Here is a 23,383-nt window from a genome sequence, read left to right on the forward strand (position 1 = left end):
AGTTATATGCAGCACGCAAAAACATATCTTTTTGGATTGTTCAATTAAGACCCTTAAGTAACTGAGTATTGTCTCTCTTTTGCCATAGCTATATCAAGTAAATGAATTGGTATTGTTACATGTTGCCACATTCAGTACAGGCAACATGGTTTCTTTCTCGTTTTCTATCTCTTATTTGGATCACATTGGAGTACAGCTGCTGAATGATATTTGGAATGCTTTTCAAGCATCTCTTTTCAAGTATCTCTTTCTGTATGCACAGACATCTGGCTGCTCTCCCTTTGAGATTCTCACGGGATGACCTTTCCCTGCCCCATGGGTGGACAAACCCTCAATAGTTGAGTAGTGATTTTCCCTTGATACAGGAGGAATACGTCCAAAAGCTAATTGAAATATTAGGGCTTGTTCAAAGAAACGTGTCTTGCACTTCTCCTTTCTCTCCACAGATTCCTACCCATTTTTTCCAGCCTGGTGATTGTCCAGAAGCTTTCCAAGGATCGGAAGCAGACGGATTTCCCCTTTGGCCTTCCCACTACTGTGATCGCTGTGACCAGGCCTGCTGCACTCATTGAGGAGTTTCCTGTTTGGATCCACGCAAGTCGCTTGAAGAGGGTTAACCTAAAACCCCAGAAGCAAGTCTTCCCTGCGCAGATTTCACCTCCTCCAGTGGAACAACATGATGATCTCATTGCAGCATTCTACCAACTTTATCATTCTCTTACTGGCAACGCTGCTGCTAGTTTTTCTCCCTGTATGGATCATTTCTAACTGGGTCTACAGGGATGATGTGTTTTGGGTCCACGACACTTTCTGCCCATACCCATCTGTAAATGACACTTCTGCTGTAAACAGCACCCCCAGCACCTCTTTGCGAACACACGTTAAGCTGGACTACTCCCTCGCAAAGGCTGTCCTTCAATTGGAATCCAGAAAGACAGACAGTATACTACCTTATGGTATAATTCCAGCAGTGTGCAAGTTGCCACCTTCTCCTTTGAGTATTGTGACATTGTGGACTGTTCATCAATTGATATCCCAAGGCTGTGCCATTGGTCCTCAGAGATTCCTAAAACTAAGGACATATATATATATATATATATATATATATGTTACTGACTCACGTTGGGGGATAAGTGTGCATTCTGGGGAGCGGTAGGGTGGAATATTGATACTGACTGGGTTTATAAATCAGAAAGTACTCTGAAAAAAGTGGACCAAAATGGTAAATCATTGTTTACTTGTATGACCTTTCATAAGGTTGGAAACTGTTATAGGAAAAGTGTTCCTGCACAAATTATTAAGCTTTCTCTTACTATTGACAACCCTAGACCTACTGATGAAGGTATGTACTTTATGGACATGTGGTTTAAGGGTGGGTCTAGCTATCCGACCCATCAGTTTTCTCATGGGATCTATCTACCTCCTCTAATTTTACTGATCCCCTTTGTGCACTGTGGTGTTCTAAATACCCTTTGTTGCCAGGACAGCAAAAGCTTGATATTGCCGTTACCATCTATAAGGGCAATTACACATGTCATGTTTCTAATCTGACACAGGGTAGTTTTGTAGGTAATTTACTCCCAGGTTATTGTTCTGTCTTGGCTCATAGGTATGCCCCATTGTTGCTGCATCAGATTTGATATTTACTGGCTTTATGGAGACTTTTGGCTCCCTGTTAAGCTACCCAGCCAGTGGATAGGCCAGTGCACTTTAGCTAAGGTTATCATGCTTCTGCATATTCTTTCTGAAAGGCATCCTTCCTATTCACATGGTTTTTCCTCTTTTCTGTCTCGATATAAATCTGATCACATGTATACATAGATGCTATAGGGGTCCCAAGAGGGGTCCCAGATGAATTTAAGGCCCGAGCTCAGGTTAAGGCTGGGTTTGAATTCCTTATTCCCTTTATTACTATTAATAAGAATGTTGATTGGATTAATTAAATTTATTATAATCAGTAACGCTTTGTGAACTATTCCACTTCTCAGATGGTTTTCAAAATCGTGTGGCCCTAGATATGATTCTAGCTGAGAATTCTGTTAAATTCTCCTCAGTACTTTAAGCAGTTGTACTTTTCTTTCTGACAATATAGGTCCTACTATGGACATTCAGAAATTAGCAGACCTCTTTGCTAAGCTCAAATGTAACTCTGATTTATCTAATTCTTGGGATCAGCACTTTAGTTGAATGCAGGGTTGGGTAAAAGACCTTTTTATTGTTATAATCTCTTATTATTTGCACTCTTGTTTTTGACTGCTCATGTACTGTGTTATTTGTATTACAGCTCCTTAAAAAAACCCTCCTCGAGAGACATATCTAGAGTATCACTCCCTTCCAGCTCATGCTGTGTATTTATGACATCATTTTCATGACGTAAGAGGGGATTGAAGGGACACGTATCAAGTCCTTAGGCCATGTTTTCAAGCTGTAAGAAAGCCAGACCCTGTTTGTCTTTCCCTCTTTGAAAATACTACAAGGACATTTATGTTTGAACAGAGATGTTCTTAATTTGTTGTGAAGTGAATTCAATTGTTTTGTTAAGCCGTATTTACAGACAGCTTTAGATAAGATAAGCTCTGCTGACCACAGCACCCTCTGTGGACTTCAGTCTCTAGCTAGTAAAAATGCTTGTTATTTTCTTTAAAGTTTCATGTGACCTGTGTACATATATGGTTTGTATTTACGTCACATGCTGACAACACTGATTCATGAATGATATAAAAGGAATGTGAAGCTAATAATAAAGCGGATATGTTTGGAGATCATTTCTGGCCTCTACAATATGTCCCCAGATGCATCTGACTTTCAAATGACAGAGAAAGAGAAATTATGGGGCAGGAATTGGGACCTAATCCTTTTCAGAATCAAGTAGTATTGTAACTGTATTGATTAAAGTTTATAAATAGGAAAAGGAAATAAGGCAGTTTTTTAGGGACTAAACCCCTTTCCTCGGGTCAGGACAGGATACCTTAACAGCAGGGGTGCCCAAATGATCGATCGTGATTGACCAGTAGATCGCAAAGGCAATGTGAGTCGATCGCGTTGCCTTTCCATTCTTTTTCTTCCTGCCTCCCTGACCAGGCCAGGCGCGTACAAGCACTGGACTCACAAGACTTCACCTCTGACGTCAATTCTGATGTCGGAGAAGACGTTCTGGGCCAGCCAATCGCTGCCTGGCTGGCCTTAAACTTTCTCTCCGACGTTAGAATCGACGTTGGAGGTGAAGTCTTGTGAGTCCGGTGCTTGTATGTGTCTGGCCTGGCTCGGGGAGCCAGCAGAGAGAAATCGGCATGGTGGCTTAGGGGGTAGGGAAAGAATCGGGGAAGTGGAGAAATCGGTGCGATGGCTTGGGGGGGGCAGAGGGAGAGAGAAAGAAAGACAGGCAGGGGGAGAGAGAGAGAAAGAAAGGCAGAAATAAAGAGGGGGGCAGGGGGGGAGAGAGAAAGAAAGAGAGACAAAAAGAAAAGGGGAGGGACAGAAAGAAAGAAATATTGGATTTACAGTCAAAAGAAGGAAATGCAACCAGAGACTCATGAAATCATCAGACAAAAAGGTAGGAAAAATGATTTTGTTTTCAATTTAGTGGTCAAAATGTGTCTGTTTTGAGAATTTATATCTGGTCTATATTTTGCACTATGGCCCCCTTTTACTAAACCACAATAGCGGTTTTTAGCGCAGGGAGCCTATGAGCATCAAGAGCAGCACAGGGCATTCAACGCATTTCCCTGTGCTAAAAACCGTTATTGCGATTTAGCAAAAAGGGAGGGGGTATATTTGTCTGTTTCTGTATACTTGTTCCTGAGGTGACATTGCATAAAGTCATCTGCCTTGACCTCTTTGAAAACCCGCGGAATATAAATAATAATTAATATTTTCTCTGCGTACAGTATGCTTTGTATTTTTTTAAATTTTATTGTTGGTAGATCATTTTGACTTGGTCATTTTAAAAGGAATATTCTCTATCTATGGGGAGAAAACCAATAATCCTCTGTGATATTAATATCATAGAGGATTATTGGTTTTCTCCCCATAGATAGAGAATATTTAGTACAAGGGGGAGTAATGGCCTCTCTAGGGTGGGCATCCAAATCAGGACTTTCTGATGAGCGCATATCCACTTTGATGGCCAGTACTAGATTATTTGGAGGCAATGAGCCCGATATGGGAAGCACCTGGGATGACATAAAATACACCCACAAAGCATTAATTAGAACTCAGCTTCATTCAGCAGCTTTAGTGGAGTACTGCCATGCCAAACGAGTCCCACGTGGGCTGCGGCTATATAAGGAGCCAAGGTTTCAAGATAATCCTGAATTTTTAAAGAACTGGAATGAAACTCTCACCAGGTGTTCTATCGATTTAATGCTCCTTACTATAGACGCATTAGTTCCCGTGTTGGAAGCTCAGGAAGCAGATTTAAACGAGAAATTGGAGACAATTAAACAGCAATCCTCTCAAGACAACTTTGACTTAGCATATCAGGATCATCTAGGAGTCATGGAGAAATATAGGACAGAACAACGTCAAATGAAAATCAAGAAATATCATCGTGATGAGCTAGATTTCACCAAAGGATACATATATCCATGGATGAATCGAAATAATAAGACAAGGCGAAAGCGTAAATTAAATTCCACTAAAAAAGTGGGGTTTAATTTATCCACTAGCGATTCATCCTCTGATAATGATAGTGCGGTTTTGACCAAGCAACGTCAAAATAATGAACAACTTAATCCTAATGCTCTATCTGAGTCTTTTTTAAGACTGTCCACATTAGCGGACAACCAATCGACATCGAACAAGATCGAAACCCGCAGTAACAACAAACAGAGGAAAGCTGAACATTGAAGTTCAGCACTGGTATATTCAACCTGTCTTCCCGTAATTTGAGTCGTCAGGAACAGGACTTATTGGCCAAAGGTCTTTCTTTCGTCTCTAGTACCAAATACGACGGGTTTGATATCTTACAGGTTTTTCAGAGTTTTGCGTTTGAAAGTATATTTTCAAGATAGAGATTTCCATTTACGGGACACGGGACTTCCTTGTGGACTAAGAAATAAATCAACATGGATGCCTCCAGGGGCGATGGATCCCCTTATATCATCTTTTGAACGTCTAGTACTTAGAGACATTCAGTCATTAGAATCCTGCAACATTAGGACCCAATCTAATTTGTCCACTGAGCAATGGGGTATCAGAGATCTCAGTAGGGATAAAACGATCATCATCCAGAGGGCTGACAAGGGGGGTGGAATTGTTATTCAGAATTACACTGATTATCGAAACGAAGCTATGGGCCAATTATCCAATTCTATGTATTACAATGTCTTACCCCAAGATCCAACTGTCCAAATCAAAAAGAGAATTGATGACTGTCTAGGAATAGCTCGTTCAGAGGAAGTCATATCTCTCCAAAAATATTCTGGCACAAGTTTCAAGACCTTAAAAAAGGAAGTCATATTGAACATTGGAAAATAATAATAATAATTAACTAATAAAAATAGTACACATTTAGGGCTCCTTTTACTAAGTTACGATAGTGGTTTAGCGTGCGCTTAGTGCGCGGAGGAATTGCCATGCGTGCTAGATGCTAACGCAAGCATTGAGCTGGCGTTAGTTTTCCCATGCAGCGCAGGGGTTTGCGCGCGCTATAAATGCTAGCGCACCTTAGTAAAAGAGGGGGTTAATTTTCCCCATCCCGCACCACCCGGCTACTTTTTCATGCTACCCGGCTGGAAAAAATTTTTGGGGAGAACACTGACATGTTGTGATTGACTACATGCACCACTACAAAGCATCAGCTGTGATCTTCACCAGTGAACTACCTCATAATGTGACAGAAGTAAAGATTTGGACAGATGGGCCTGCAAGCCAGTTCAAGAACAATTATGTTATGACTGCAATGAAAGAACTGTCACATAATTGTCGTGATGTGAAGCTGATTTGGAACTTTTTTGCCACCAGCACACTGAAGCATATTGCTGCAAACAAGGTTTGTTCACGACAGTGCATCATTAATGGTATGGCTGGTTTGTTGCTGCAGTCAAAGACTCGTCTATAATGGTGATGAGCATTAAGGCAGATCAGTTTGTTAAGCGTGAACTAGAGAGCTGCACGGGAACGGGGACGACGGGAATCCCGCGGGATCCGCGGGAATCCCGCGGGTTCCCTCTTCGGGTCATGGGGATCCTGTGGGGACGACCCCTAGGGTCGCGGGAATCCCGTGGAGACGTCTCCGAGGGTCGCGGGGTTCCTGCGGGGCTGGATGTACTCAGCCGCGAGGCTTCATTGCATATTAAATGCTTTGGCTTGAAAACTTGGATTAGACAAAAATAAACAGCGTTACTCAAAGGCAAAAGAAGTATCCTGATGTATTGCACAATCCTCAATTCTGTCTTTCGGATTTACAGCTGAAAATTCCAGAGTAAAAAAAAAAAATAAGAAAAGAAAACGAGATGACAAGATGAAATATGGTATGAAAAACAGAGTGAAGGAAAAGAATGCTTTTGCTACAAGTCATGATTGTAATGCTATGAAGGTGTATATGGAATATACGGAATTTGCTGAAAAGAGTCTGTATCCCTCCCTCCGACATCAGCGCTGACATCGGGAAGACTTCCGGTCGGCTGTGTGCTGCGGCAGGGCAGGTAGGGAGAAGACGAGCCTCGCAATGATCTCTTCCACTGTCTCTTCCATAACAAAAGTTGGATTTTGCATTCCTTCTCATGGCTATGAAATTTCAAATGACGGGGGGGAAATTTTTATGGACTTTTAATCAAAAAGAAGGTATTTCTTTGTTTATCTACAAAATGGCATGATTAAATATTAATACAAATTATAATCCACAATACAGACTCTTTTCATCAAATTCCGTATATTCCATATACCGTATTTTTACAAACCGTGAATAACCATACGCTTGAGCGCGTTTTACAACATTTTTTTTACATAGTTCCCCCCCCCCGACGTCCGATTCACCCCGCAGGACTGTTCGCACCCTCATCCCGAAGGACCGCTCGCACCCCCACAGCCTCCCCACCCCCCCCCCATCATGGAGAAGCTCCTACCGTTCTCCTGCTGCTTCCTCTGCCGGCGGTCCCGGGCCTTCTGTGAGCCCTGCTCTGAAATGCTTCCTCTTCCGGCGGTCCCGGCCCTTCTTTGAGTCCTGCGTCTGCGCTGCTTCCTCTTCCGGCGGTTCAGAGAAAGGGCGGGACCGCCGGAAGAGGAAGCATTTCACAGCAGGGCTCACAGAAGGCCCGGGACCGCCGGAAGAGGAAGCATTTTATAGGGACGAGTGGGGACAGAGGGGATTCCTCACGGGGACAGGTGGGGACGGAGGGGATTCCTCGTGGGGACGGGTGGGATTTCTGTCCCCGCGCAACTCTCTAGCGTGAACATGACCTGCACCGTGAAGACGTTTTCAAAGAAGCCAAAGCAATATAGGGAATATCTGATTTCCATTGTTTTGAATGACGGAATGAGCTGATTATAACAAAACAGTACTCATGTGAAGTACCAAGGATCACACCAAATGTCATCATTACTTCAGCACAGAACACAACATGTTCATGTGGTGAAGCTGGAGCAGCTGAAGCTGTGATGCCAACTATCATCACAGAAATAGGTCAATGGTATGCAGTATACTGGTGCAACAATGAGCACTGGTTTATTGGTTGTGCCATTCAGAAGCAGGGGTAGTTGGTGAAACTTGAATTCATTCACCAGACATCTCAAAATGTAAATTGCTTCAAGGCAGCCAATGACATCGACACAGTACCTGAAGATGATGTGCTGATTGAAGTTCGTGCTCCTACACCCATGTCAGCATCACGCTGCTCACTGTTGCACCTTCTACAACACTGTAATTAGCAGTTACAATAACTTCTGTTGTGCTTAAAAGAGGCAATTTGCGACACTGATAAAATAGTGTAGTAAGTGTAGTGTTAAGTCGGTTCAGTTTTAAAACAGCTGACTTGGTTTTCTTTGACAAGTGCTGTGACGAGGTGCTATTGTAGGCCTAGACTTTATGCTACAGTCTACTCCACCTAAGTGAACGTCGGTTAAACGCACACTTTGGTTATCTGCAGCCTACCACCATGGTCCCGTTTTTTTTTGTTTTTTTTTACATTAAAGTCAATGGACGTATACTCTGGATAATTACAATTCTGATAAGCGCACAAACCGCTTATGCACACTGATGTTATAGATCCCACCTCTATTTGTTCATGTTACGTTCACTCTGGTTAAAAGTAATCACGTTCTCACGTGGATGTGCCATGTGTTTTGGATCAGCAGTCTAGGCCTGGCCAGGTGTTCAAACTTTTGGAAGTGCACCATGGTGTCACGTGAAGAAAAAAATCTTTGTCTTTGGCTGAAAGTGTCCAACACACTGGTCAAAAGTCATTGTCTTTGGCTGAACGTGTTGATGTCTTAAAGAGACTTGACCAATGGGAGAATCAAGTCTCTATTGCAAAACATTACTGTGTTCATCTAGACAGATTTCTCAGATTCACAAAAAAAAGCAAGCCATAATGAAAGAATGGTAAAACAGCAATCCTACCAGGAAACTGAAAAAAATTGGAAAGGCTGGAGATGTTGAACAGTTGTTGCTGTGATGGCTTGCTGAAGCTAGAAGTCGTCAACTGCCAATCAGTGGGCCTCTGCTGATGGAGAAAGCAGCACAGGTATCCAAAGACTTCAAAGCAACAAATGGATGGCTAGAGAAGTGGAAAGTTCGTAATGGCATAAAATTTAAGAAGCAGCATGGCGAAAAACAAGACGTGGATGAATTTGGTGCAGAAAGATGGATCATGGAAGTGTTGCCATCAGTCATTGGTGGATATGAACCATGCAACGTTTCAACGCCGATGAGACGGGCCTGTACTAGCATGCCATACCTGATGGAACATTGACTTTCAAATGCAGCGAAACTGTTGACTTCAAGGTGCTAAAGGAACGATTGACATTGCTGCTCAATTGCAATATGGATGGTAGCGAAAAGTTCAAGCCACTGGTGATCGAGAACAATCAAAATCCTCGGTGCTTCAAAAACATTAAATGCCTGCCTGTTGAATATGAAAGCAACAGAAATGCATGGATGACAGCAACACTGTGAATTGAATGGTTGCAGAAGCTTGACAATCTGATGAGAAGGCGTAGGAGGCACATTATAATGCTGTGTGATAACTGTGTAGCACACAGCAATGACGTAAGACTAACCAACATCAAACTCATGTTTCTGCCACCAAACACGACATCTTTGATCCAACCGATGTACCAAGAGTAATCGCCAAATTCAAACGTCATTACAGGTCGCTCGTCTTAAGATATGTGATGGCAGTGATTGATGCAAGTATGGAATCCAGCCTACGAGTTGCTGAGCTCACAAGAAAAATGACGGTGCTCGACTCTCTTCACATGATATGGAAGTGTGGAGTTGAGTTTCATCAACGATTTCAAATTACTATCGACGGGCGAGCTTCGTTCACGCATCTGATGAGACAAATGAAGCTGATACTTCGTCCATTGGACTCTTGCCACAAAAGCTATATGTCGCTGATGTGCCCACATCATCTGACAGCACTAATTCCGATATCTGTACAGTCATAAAGGACACTGCAGACAACCAAGAGTCTGATGAGGATGGAGATGCTGATGCGGTCATCACGACTAATAAAACACCTGCAGAGATTGTTTCCTTCTTGGATGCGCTGAAGTCCCTACACACGCTGCGTTGTTATCTGGAAATAAATGGATGTCACAACTATGAACAGTTTTACAGCATCAGTAGTCAGATATACAGTCTGAATCGTGCAATCTGCGTGCAGAAAACAATGACTGATTATTTCAATAGAATGTTGGTTTAAAAAAGGTTTACAGTGTATTGCATTAGTCGGAACAGTGCTGTTTTGTAAAACTGAACTGTGTGTTTTTTGCTGAATAAAAGTTTTTTATTGCATTTTGACTACAGTGTACTGTGATTTTTCATGACTAAAAAGTGGTACTCCATTTAAGCGTACGTCGTGGTCCGGTCTGGAGGGCTTGCACTTAAGCGGATTCGACTGTATTACATTGTATTTTGAGGAGTTGCAATTTCAGTATAAGCTAGTTTTTTTGCTAACTTTTTATTTATTTTTTTGTTATAATAAAGTTTTATTGTGATATAGAAATACAAGATAAAAGATTTAATAATCCGGGAACAAATATAACCAGAATCCAAAAACCAAAACACACGATGAATGAGTCTACCGTGTGGTGTCTGCGCAGAGACAAATGGACTCAACCAAGAAACCAAGCACCTCACCCCTCCAAGCACTCCAGTGTCAGAAATTCAAGATGGCAATTTCAGTATTAGCTAGGGTTTTTTTTTGCTAACTTTTAATTGCGTATTTCACTTTCATTCTACAACTGACTAAGCAATACATTACTAGTCATTTATTGCTAATGTTGAACTTGCTCTGGCTGATTGCTTGAACTGAACTAGTCTAAACTTCTCGAGTATTAATACATTGCATGTTGACATTTTTACAGAAAAAAACCAGTTTCTTAATCAGTGAGTTATATTTTTTATATTGAAAGCAAGTAAAGATAATTACAATCTAGCTCTGAAAACTAGCCTGCGTTTTACAAATTTTATAATTATAGCTGCATATAGTCATGATTTTATATCACACACAACAAAACCTCTGTACTTCAGCAGCAAAAATAATTTGAGAAAGTGCTTGTCATTAAAATGTTGTACCATCTGGAGGTGTTAACTGGAAAAATCAACAAGCCTGGGCAATGTTTGTGGGGCTACAAAAGTTATTAAAATTGACTGCATTTCCATTTGTGCCTTATCTAGTAATCATACAAAGAAGTGGTGGTTTGGAGATTCCGGAACTTGGAGACTTGGTGAATGGCTGGTTAGCTGTTGAGCTCCCTCCTCTGAGCATCAATTACTAACAAGCAGAAGATGCAGGAAACTCCCGCAGAAGATGCAGGAAAGACAAAAAGATTAAAAGAAGATCCACAGACCCCTAGTGGAATTCCTTTGCCAATGGATGCCTTAGATGTGATAGAGGTAATGGAGGAACTCAGAAACATCAACTTAACTTTAACTGAGATAAGGAAAGAAATGAACATCATGAATAGCAAGTTGGATTTAGTAAACAGAATGGATAAGATTGAAACTAGAATAGAAAAAATTGAACATGTGCAACAGGACATGTCAGAAGAACACAAGACATAAAGAAGATCACAAGATCCTAAAAGAAATGGGTAAAAAAATGACAGATCTGGAGAACAGATCAAGAAGACAGAATATAAGGATCCTTGGATTAAAGGAAGGGGCAGAGGGGAAAAATATGATATCCATTTTAGAAGAAGCAATACCGAAAATACTTCCCATCAAATTAAAAGTGCCAATTGAAATAGAGAGGGCACACAGGATCCCAGGGATAAAATCTCAAAATCAAGAAAACCACAGGCCAGTCATTTTAAGATTACTGAGATTTCCACATGTATTAGATATTTTAAAAATTGCAAAAGAATCAAAAAATCTGGCTTATAAAGATTCCAAGTTAATTTTTGTTCCAGATTTTGCTAAAGAGACTGTTCAACTGAGAAAACAATTTCTACAATTAAGACAACCATTAAAGGAAATTGGAGCTAAATATAGGTTATATTATCCAGCACTGATGAGAGTTACATATAAAGAAAAATTTTATCAATTTGAGGATCCAGAGAGACTTAAAGAATTTCTGTCATCTCAAGAAACACCTATGAACTCAAGATCATTTTATTGATGGAACATGTGATTTTGTTTTATTTATTTACCTTGATCTGGAAAATATTGGAGAATTACAGAAGTAACTTAATATTTTTGATATTGACTTTGTCAGATATTAAAAATGGATGTTGCAACTGATTTTTAACTGTATTGGAACTATTGGAATAGTTTTCATTTAAAACAGAAGAAGATTCTACAATTGAACTGATACATCAATATATTCAAATAGTCACTTGACGTCAGAGGAAACGGATGAAGAAAGGGGGAGGGGAGGGGAGGAGAAACAGAAGCGTCTTCGTTCTGATATGGAGCCTGGGAGTTAGATGATGTGGCTTGGCTGGAACTTTTTGGCCTGCCGATTTCAAAGGCAGGGCGTGAATTTTGAAGAAAACTTTGGTGGATATGATTCGGTGAGTGCGGCAGAAATTGTAACTCGGGGGCGGGGCTGTAGATGTAAACACGATCTGAGGATCTGCCTTTCATTCCCCATTGCCTTGTTCTCATAGCGGAAGGACTTCTTACTAGATGGACATTTCCTGTGTCCTGTCCGGGCCTTCTTTCTTGGGCATCTGCTGGATTTTATGTTTGTTTATACAAAAGAATGTAGGTGAGGAATGGGGTTTGAAATTAATGCGGTGATCAATGACAGATATACAGTGAAGCCGAGTAAGATGAAGTTAGATCTGCAATGAAATCTATACGACCTGAACAGCCCGCCTGACCGATTAAATTTATCAGTTATAGTCACCACTCTCTTTCGCCCTTTGCTTTTACTCCCGTTGAGAAACAGAGCCTATGCTCTTTCCTGGTTGAATGTATATGGCTGAAGGTGTATGGCGGATACTTTACAATAACTTCTTTTAGCCTTTCTGGGCTCTCCTTCCTAAGCTTCCGATGGGAGACTCGGGTCTGTGTTTGGAGGTTTTTTAAAAAAATTCCCCCAATTGATTCCCCCCTTAATCCTGTCCGACTTTACACAACTTAAAGGAACCTGTCGGTCATTACAAATCAGAGCCGAGACTACTGTTAGACTTAAAACTGGGAAGAGGGGAGAACCCCCCCCCTAAAAGTTTAACTTCTAATTAAAGGCAGGAGAAGACTGTGATAAGAAAGGAATTGCTGTGGAAGGCCTCTCTGTCTGATTGGTCTGTTTCAAAAAAATACTTAAAGAAGATCGATGTTTTAATGTTGGGATAAGGGAAGTGTGGAGCGCTTGTTACCTTTTCGTTCATCATTCCATTGGAGTAAGGGTTTTGTAAATAATTGAAAGGCCACACATAATTGATGGCTTATAAGCACGATACAACTCCTGGTGCAGAATCTTTATCTTCAAAATATACTTATATTGATATAGGATTTCTTTTAGAGACACTAGTAAGATATTACATTTTAATTATCCTAGATAAGGATCTGAAATATAGTTTAATCCTGTTATAATAATAAAATAGGGTGCTTATTTATATTAAATTATTAATATTTAAGTAATTTTTATTGACATGGAGAAAGCTCTATGAATTGAATGCATTTATCCATGTAATTTAATTAGTTTGTGTGGTTAACATATTTTAATATATATTTATTCTTCCTATGCGAATAGATAAAACTAAGAATTTTATGAAATATTTATTAGTTTAGGGATGATTAATTCTATTTCATGAAAAAGGGGGAAATAGGTTTTTCAGGTTTATGAATTATTCAACTTAGCAAGTTTAAAGATTGAGTATTTTATAAATAAATTAATTTGAATACTTATTTCAAATGGATTTTGATGGATAGAAGTTTTGAAATGCACATATCTCAAAATTTATTTTAATAATGTTAAGGGAAAATTATAAAGGGAACTTTTATGTATTTAAGAAAATTTGACTGATATTGTGAAGATACTATAACATTTAATTATTCTTCTTTTATAAACAGAATTCACACAGATATTTATGTAATGTTTTTGGTTTGATAGGTTTGATTGATAATTCTTCATATTAAAGGGGATATTAAAAGGCTTCACTTCTTGAATAGGAATATATATCTAATTATAAATCTTTTTAATTAACATGGGTCGTTTAATTAAAATAATGTAGAGGAAGTATTAAAGTAAGGTGCCTGGGGGAGGGGGCTAACAGTCTGAATTTATGTCTTCAAGTAATAGTAAAATAAAGAGGGTGGGGAATTGGGAGGGAATAGGGAGGGGTTCTTGGGGTCTTAGAAGTATAATGTTCAAAGGATCAAGGGAGGGAAAGGGATTTAAGAAGGGGTGGTTTAGGGGGTGAGTTGTTATGTTACATATATTAAATTGAGGGAAATGAGGTATGTACAGAAAAATCATAATAATTTGAAATGTTTGATGGAGTTCATATGTCCTGTAGGTAAATTTCATAATGGAGCTTAAATTATTCTCATTAAATGTTAATGGTCTCAACCATCCAATTAAAAGGAAGAAAACACTTTTGTTATATCCAGGAGACACATCTTTCGGCTTTAGAGTCCAAGAAACTAGAAGGGGGTTGGGTAAAACATTGTTCTTTGCCCCTGCTGTAGGAAAGAAGGCTGGTGTAGCAATTTTGGTGAATAAAAAATGCACTGCTATGTTTAATTTGTTTGCTGCTGATCCTTCAGGGAGATGGTTACATGTGGATATGAGCCTGGGAAATATTACGCTGACGCTTTTTAATGTGTATGCACCTAATTCGAATCAATTTGAATTTTTTAAATCTCTACAACAATTGATACTACCACTGGCTACTTCTAATTTAGTTGTAGACTCAGTCAAACAAACAATAAGGGCAATAATCTCTCGAAACTGAGAGTAGAGTGATCAAAAAGCAGTGAACAATGTAAACGATGAACACTCAGTATCAAATGATCAAATATAAACAATTATGTACAACTGATAGTGAATCAAAATGCTCATAGATATGGAGGTGATAACAGGGAAGTCCCAACACTACCACCTCACTGCCCAATCATCGCACAATTCAATGCACCAGCTGTAAAATATATTGGGTATGCACAATTGCTTTGAGTGCACAAAGCTGATTTTGTAAAAAATAACAAACACTAGTTAAGAGGTCTGAAACAGCAAACTTGTCTTGAGCTTGCGGGTTCCGACGCAGTGAGGAGGCAGTCTTACTAAAAGCTTATGTTTTTGAAAGCCGTTATTTGGTAGAAATGCATTAAACATGTGAGTTTCCTCTCGCCCACACGTTTTGAGTATTCTTGCAAATTCTCCTATGGTTCCCTGAGGCAGGAGCAAAACGTGTCTGTGTCACGTCGGAACGCGCAAGCTCAAGATAAGTTTGCTGTTTCTGACCACTTAACTAGTGTTTGTTATTTTTTACAAAATCAGTAGCTTAGTGCATTCAAAGCAATTGTGCATACCCAATATATTTTACAGCTGGTGCATTGAATTGTGCGATGATTGGGCAGTGAGGTGGTAGTGTTGGGACTTCCCTGTTATCACCTCCATATCTCTGAGCATTTTGATTCACTATCAGTTGTACATAATTGTTTATATTTGATCATTTGATACTGAGTGTTCATCGTTTACATTGTCTAATTTAGTTGTGGCAGAGGATTTTAACACTGTTATGGATCCTTTAAGGGGTAAAAAAACCTTGTAGAATTATGAAGTCATTAGGATTAGATAATTTGGTACAGCATTGTGATTTGAAAGATATATGGCGAATACTTCATTTTAATGATCGGGAATTTTCTTTTTGTTCCCATGTGCACAAATATTTTTCAAAAATAGATTATATATTTGTTTCAAATCAATTAGTTCAACAGGTTACACAAGCCTCCATAGATCCAATTATTTTGTCTGATCATGGAGGGTGTGGATTAAAATTAAAATAATTGATCAAGATAGTAATAGATCTGTATGGAGATATGATAATATACTGCTTGCGGAACCAACTTTCATTGAGGAAGTTCAGTTAAAAATAAATGACTATTTTCAAATTAATAATACAGAAGATATCTCCATGGAAACTTTATGGGATACTTTTAAGGCAACTATGAGAGGTCAAATTATTTCATTTTTGGCACATATTAGGAAACAAGTTAAGACAATTTTCTAATTTGGAACAAGAAATTAAGTTATTGGAATCAAAATTGATAAATGGGAATACTCTACACTACAGGCTCTCTTAAAAGCTAAAGGCAAATATAATGAGATTTCTTCTAAATTGATAAGGAAAGACTTATTTTCTCAACAAGCTTTGTATTATGAAAATTCAAATAAGGCGGGATGATTATTGGCAAATTATCTTAAAGCAAAAAAAACAAAAATAATTCAGTGTTCTCCCCAGAAATTTTTTTCAGCCGGGTGGCATGAAAAAGTAGCTGGGTGGGGTGGGATGGGGAAATTTGTTGTTCAGGATGCCGCCCAAGGCTTTCACTGGGAAAATTCACAAGCTACGGTACATCCTTTTGTTGCATATTACCTCAATGAAGTGGGCACATTGCAAGTTGTAAACTGTTGCATTATTTCTGATCATATGCAACATGATACGATATCTGTACACGTGTTTATTCAAAAGTTGATCAAATTTTTGGTAACTCAAACAAACATTACCAAAATATACTACTTCAGTGACGGCTCAGCTGCACAATATAAAAACTACAAGAACTTTGTGAATTTGTGCAATCACAGAAATGATTTCAACACTGAGGCTGAATGGAATTTTTTTTGGAACTAGCCACGGAAAATCACCCTGCGATGGAGTTGGTGGAACAACTAAACGACTGGCTGCCCGGGCTAGCCTCCAAAGACCATCAACGGATCAAATATTGACGCCAAAGGATCTATTTAACTTTTGTGACCAAAATATACACGGAGTTAAATACATTTATGTTCCAAAAGAAGAAATTGAAGAAAGCAAAAAGTTTCAAGAAGAAAGATGGCATGAAAGCAGCACAGTAGCCGGTACCAGAGAGCACCACCAATTTGTACCAGTCGACTCAAACTCGGTTCGTGTCAGCAAAGTTTCAAATGACACAATAAATTTTGTTGCCAAAATTTCTGATACTGCCATTCCAAATTTGAAAGTGTCCGAAATCTTTCCTGGTTGCTACGTTGCCTGTACGTACGATAATCAATGGTGGATAGGCAACGTTGTTGAAGTCTCAATTGAACAAAATGATGCATTGATAAAATTTATGCATCCTCACGGTCCAGTTCATTCGTTTTATTGGCCAGAAAGGCAAGACGTTTGTTGGGTTCCAGAGCAACACCTCATCTGCATGCTTTGTGCCCCTTCAGTTACATCATCCGGCCGCCAATATCAATTTCCAGAAACTGCATTGAAGAAAGTGGCTCAAAAATTTAACAGAATGTTATAAAGATTGCTGGCAGTTAAAATCAAAGTGGACTTCACTTCGGCTTGGGAACCATATAAGAAACCCAATTTAGGCTTGGGAACCTAGGATAAGACACCCTAATCATTGGCTTTGGAACCAGAAAGATACCAACAAAAGGCTTTGGAACATTGACAAAGAAACCAAATGCGAGGCTTGGGAACCTGAACGAAGTGGCCCACCCGTGGCTGGTATTGCACAGCTATCTGGCGTGACCCCTATGGCGATGGGGTTGCCAGTTCAAACTCTTGAACTGGTAGTGACAATGTCACCATGGACCAACGCAATAGAGTAGTAGTAACACTACGTCAATACAAAACTGTAACTTTAAAAATGACAGAACTATGTTTAAATAGAGGTTGTTGCTGTGGCAACGTCTCCCAACTTTGTCCCCCTTTTTCAGCCATTGTTAACCTGCGTTGAAAAATGAAGTCCACTTTTCTAGGGGGTTTGAAATATGCTCTTTCTAATGAGACTGATTTGAAAGAGTTTCTAAAAGGTATTTTTCTGTAAAAGCAGGCTGAAAATACCCTATTTTTGGCCTTTTTACACAAATTAGCAACTTTACACTTAATTTGTAAACTAATGGAAAGAGCTTGGAGGTTGAAATTGTACTTTTGAAAACAACGTTGTACTGAGACATTATGCGCCAAATTTCGCATTTATTACTCAATTATTGTGGGAGCTAAGTAATGTCAAACTTTGACTTTTTTTGGAGCACTAATTTTTTCGGCCAAGTTTACTGTAATTCAGGCATTCAATCAGTGCTCGGCAAAAATTGTTATTGGTAGCAATGAACAGAGCTCAAAAAGTTGTGCAGGGTAGCTAAGTTTCAGTTTTTTTGGAAACACAGCTCGGGAGATATTGTGTCTCAAAGTTGTCAGAATGTCATTGTCGTACTGTATTTCATTGTGGTATGGGGTCAAACAAATGGCTATATCTCCACAAATATTCCACAGGCGAAACTAAAACTTTACCAAAGTTCGTTTGAGACATGGTGGCCTCTGCATATGAAGTTTCATCAAAATCCGTGATGGTCATGCAGGGCACTTTCCAAGAATCTGATCACTTGACATGGAATGACCCCAAAGCCACCCCACCGCCCGTGCGGCAGCACCTGGGGCTAATCGGTTAATGGTGACAAAGGCCTCACTGCCGGAGGCGGTGTCCCTCCTTTGAGAGGAGAAAGACTGACAGCGGCAGTGACGGCAGCTGCAGTGACGCCCCCCCCTTCTCCCAATCTGCGGTGAGAGGGAAGGATCTTGGTCAACTGCCCTTAGAGCCTCCTAACACCCATTGCTCATTAGTGGCCACGTGCTACTACTGCAGAAGAAGCTTCCGCTTCCCTATGCGGGAAAGGAGCAAAAAACTCCTCCTACCAGTGCCTCTCTGAAGAGAATGGCAACCTCTGTAGCTCCATGCCCACAGCACGAGTGAGCCTATTAGATTCAGGTACCCAAGCTCTTTGGAGGGGGAAGAGACCTATAGCCCAAGTGTTGCCCCCCCCCCCCCCGAAAGTTGGCACCGAACAGCCAAAATCCTGCAGCTTAACTGAGGCATGAGCTCCAGGAAGATCCTACCTCTGAGGCCTGAGCACAGGAAAATCTCACCTCCGAGGCCACAGCCACAGGAAGAGATCTCACTTCCGAGGCCACAGCCACAGGCAGAGATCTCACCTCTGAGGCCACAGCCACAGAAAGAGATCTCAACTGAGACCTACGCCACAGGAATCTTTTCACCCTGAGGTCTAAGTCACAGGATAATTTCTCATCTGAGACCAAAGCCACAGGCATATTTCGTTATCTGAGGCCAAGCCAGATTACCCATCAGATTATCCACAGGAATCTTTCTCCACTGAGGCCTGAGCCCCCAGAATATACCTAAACTGATGCCTAAGCCTCAGGAAGAGTTCCCATCCAGGGGCCCCAGCCACAAGAGGATTTCTTCCTTATTCACCTGAAGAAGAGAGTTACCTGTAAAAGACCCTCATCCCCTCAACTTAGAGTAGGAGAACCAAGGTGAGAGTAGCCACCCAGGCGCTTTATGGATAGCTATACTAGATGCCAGTACTGCCCGATTCAGGGGAAAAAAAATTTTGATTCAGCCTATTGAATCAATTTTTCATTTTGATTCAATTTTTCTGCCCAATTGGGTGTTTTTATAAAACATCCTGGTGGGTTTATTTTATAGCTTCTTCACCCTCTTTGCCTTCTCCTAACCATACTGGCACTGTGGTGTAAACAAAAAAAAATACTTTTCCTCTCTCTCTTAAATCCTAGCTCACGTTTGCAGTCTAACACCAGCTCTGGCAGGATACACGTTTCAAATCTGACATATTGTAATCACAAAACAGAAAATAAAATTAGTTTTTCTATCTTTTGTTGTCTGGTCAATATTCAAATCAATTGGTCCCAGGCTCTGGTTGTCTTCTGATAACTTGCTTACCAGGGTCTCCTTCTTTTCTTCTTTCTCTGTGCTAACCAACCATCTTCTATCTCTGTCCTCCCCTTCCGTTTCCCTTCCCTCCCCTGGAGGTCTGGCATCTTTCCTTTTTTTCATCTCCATCCACAGATCCGCCTTTTCTCAACTACCCTTTCATCCAGCATCTCTCCCTCCTTCCCCACCAACCCACCATCTCTCCCTTTCGGTTCCCAACTACCCTCCTATCCAGTATCTCTAGCCCCCTCCACACCATCCCTTGTGTCCAACTTCTCTCCCTTTCTGTTCCTTCCCTCCCTAAATCCCATTATCCACCATCTCTCTCCCATTCCTCTGTTTTTAGACCCATTATTTCTTCCCCCCAAAGTCTGGCATATGCACGTCTCTTTGAACCCCCCTCTTCCCTCCGTGTACTTCTACAACAGGGCCCCCTCCATTGAAGGTCTGTCTTCCCCCGAAGGGCACCCCACCCCTGAAGGTCTGTCCCCCCAAAGGACTGCACCTCCCCCCGAAGGTCTGTCCCCCTGAAGGCCTACACGCCACCCCTGAACGCCTGCCTGTCCCCCCTGAAGGCCTCCACCCCACACCCCTAAAGGCCTGTCCCCCCAAAGAACTGTACCTCCCACCCGAAGGTCTGTCTCCCCTGAAGGCCGCGTCCCCCCCCCGAAGGCCTGTGTCCCCTGAAGAACTGTACCTTCCCCCCGAAGGCCTGCAGCCCCCCTGAAGACCTGCACCCCCCCAAAGACCTGCCCCCCTCCTAAGAACTGCACCGCCCCTCCTCTGATGTCAGAGGCAGGATCGCGGCAGAGGGATGACAGCTCCGGAGTCCTATGGCAATCTTCAAGGATCACTAAAGTACCCGCGTTCCTTTCTGCAAGCTGCTCTCTGCCGCAATCAAGTAAAGGGAGGCACGGGAGGCAAGGGGGGAAGCCGGACACTGCAGCACTTCCCGACTGCCCCTCCCCCCTCGCTCTCTAAAGCAGGAGCGGCAGCGCCGGCCAGCAAGAGGCAGCGCTGCCGGTCCTGCTTTAGGGGGGAGAGGGTCAGAGTGAATCGGGAGGCTGATTTTTTTTGGTTTTGAATCGATTCACCCGAAATGAATCGGTGAATCGATTTGAATCGTGAATCAGGCAGCACTGCTAGCCGCTAGCTCACCTAGCTAAAAGATGCACACTAAGTGTGAGAAGTTGCCGAAATCCAGTACCATGCATGCTTGGGGCAAGACCATTATACCGCAAGGACCACCCGAATGCAGAGAAGTAGCTAAGAAAGGCAGAAAAAGCGCCAGTCCAGGCCGCATACTTAACAGGCCATGTCTGGTGTGTCAGGAAACGCTCCAGAAAAAACTCCATAGGAGAAGCTGGAGCCTCTACATCAGCACAAAAGGCCTATCCTTAAAACTACCGAGGGTCACCAGGAGCAGTGTAGAATCTGAACCCCCAGCCCAGAGGTTGTAACACTAACCATTACACAAAATACTAAGGCAACCTCCTCCTCAAACGAAGAGAGCTTCAAACTCGCAAACGCCTCCATTTTTCAACAACACGGAAACCGTGGAAACGCTGCCCCAAAGTCCGCCTCTGGGAGGAACAGTATGCTAGCTGTGGCACTGCCAATCTAGCATAAAAGTAAGCGCGTGCGCTCTAAATACCCGCTCCTTGAACTGGCCAAAAAACCCCGCCTAGCTGCCAAGGGCAACCACAAGGCTGGGATGAGATCAACGCACCTAAACACTAACCAGCCAAGAAGATGGAGTGTGGACATGCTCGCACTCCAAAATCGCCACTCCCAAATGAAATCTCTGTGCTCTTCCGAGATGAAATCTGCCTCCTCCCCCATCCCAGAAGAGACCCAAAAAACTCTTTTAGGCCAAAGGCTCCACTGAGCCTAAGTCAGACCCTGCAGACCTTTGCCGAAGAGGCCCACTCTAGCACCGGAGTTTTCAACTCCGTAGCCACGTAAGACGCATACTAAAATAACATGCCAACCAGCACCAACAATCTCCCATATTCCGAACAACCAGCCACGCAAACCCTGCTGGTGTCCTCCAATGCCCACAGCGAGAACACCATAATTTGCGCCCTTTCCGGCTAACAACCCGGCCATGAAAGGCCAAGAAATAACACATTACTCATGTGCTCCCGAATTACCGGAAGGCAAAGAAGTGCTTGTGCTGCACCGCACAGGGAACTGTGCCGGCACCTGGGGTCTACAGGCAGGGAGGGTGGGGAAGGGACATGGGTGGACCCAGATGTTGGCCCTAAAGTTGACTCAGTCTGGCCAACACCCCTAGGCTCTACTGAAGCCACAGCAATAGGAGCAAACAGCCTTCCGTCCTCAGGAGCTGAAACCAGAATATACTGGTTGGCCAGGAGGCTGTGCATCCAGATATACCCAAGGACAATTCAGTACTATCTCCAGCTGCTGGTTATTGGACGTAATCCCACTGGTCTCTGGAATCATCTGCTGTAACAAGGAACGTCTCTCTCCAATAACACCAAAGAAAAGTCTTCAAAGTTGCAAAACAAACTAGAACAAAAGATTTTCAAACACAACTGTCTTCAACAAATGTGTGATTAATAAAGAGGTGGAAAGTTCTCAGATGCCTGCGCAAAGATTTATGTTTTTTGTTTTTTATTTTAATCCATTAGTCTCCATTTAGGACCAATAGGGACCCCTGAAGAAGACTATAGTGTCGAAACATGGGCCGTGTTAGGTCCATATGTCCTCAGAGGTTCAGGCCTAGACATTTTTATGTGGATTATCTATTTGTTATAATAAAGCCTTCATCTTTGACATCAACTCTCCACAATTCCTTTGTTGTTTGTTTTTTTTTAAATAACAATAATCAGCCATTAGCAGGACACGGTATCTTTCATTGAACTTACACATCTCACTATTACATTTTTGGTAATTGTATTGCTTATTTTCACAGTGTTTGTTATGAGCCACTTATAATCACAAAATTGGCACTTATCTTATGGCATTAGCCGATGGCTCGAAGGGACCCGTTGCACCAATTTAAGGCTTCTTCAGGGGTCTGCGTTCATATGAGAACAGCTCTACTTTGACTTATAAGTCAAAGTACAGCTGTTCTCATATGAATGCAGACCCTTGAAGAAGCCTTAAATTGGCGAAACGGGTCCCGTCAGCACATCAGCTAATGCCATAAGATAAATGCCAATTGCCAGTCCTCTTGGGGGGGATCCCTGTGTTGCATCATTTCCATTTTTGTCTGCTGTGTTGTATTCGTTATTGTGTGATTTTTCTTGTTAATAAAAACAGATTTAAACATAAGATAAGTGCTGATTTTGTGATTATAAGTGGCTCATAACAAGCACTGTGAAAATAAGCAATACAATTACCAAAAATGTAATAGTGAGGTGTGTAAGTTCAATGAAAGATATCCTGACTTGCTAGTGGCTGGTTCTCTTCAATAACACCCAGGAGGTAGCACTCCCTCCCTGAAGACAGAGCACAATGAGCAAAATACAACAAACAAGTGGATCTTGAATAGCATTTCAAAACATATTTCCCTTGTTTGGACTCAGCCAGCAGCAGAAACAGCATATCTCTCACTATAAACAAACAGGACTAAATAGCAGCTGCTTTTTTTTTTTTTTTTTAAGGTACCACACACCAAATTATAGGCCTTCACAATATTTCCTGCCCAGATTACCAATACAAGCTAATAAATTAAAGAAAACATCACTGAAGATGCTTACTTGATAATAAAAGTTAATTATCACAAAGCAAGTGAATCTAATAGCTGAAATTGGCTATATATATACCTTGGGTAAAAAGCGAATGGAAAAAACA

At 41.4% G+C, this 23,383-nt stretch overlaps 1 protein-coding gene across 6 annotated transcripts in view; it reads right to left on the reverse strand.

Annotated features, from left to right (window-relative positions):
- The window catches only part of MKRN1 (makorin ring finger protein 1), a 552,914-nt gene that overhangs the window by 529,062 nt on the left and 469 nt on the right, over positions 1-23,383 (reverse strand). The window lies entirely within an intron of this gene.

The sequence above is a fragment of the Geotrypetes seraphini genome, chromosome 9 (genome assembly GCF_902459505.1).
Source record: "Geotrypetes seraphini chromosome 9, aGeoSer1.1, whole genome shotgun sequence".
Taxonomy (NCBI): domain Eukaryota; kingdom Metazoa; phylum Chordata; class Amphibia; order Gymnophiona; family Dermophiidae; genus Geotrypetes; species Geotrypetes seraphini.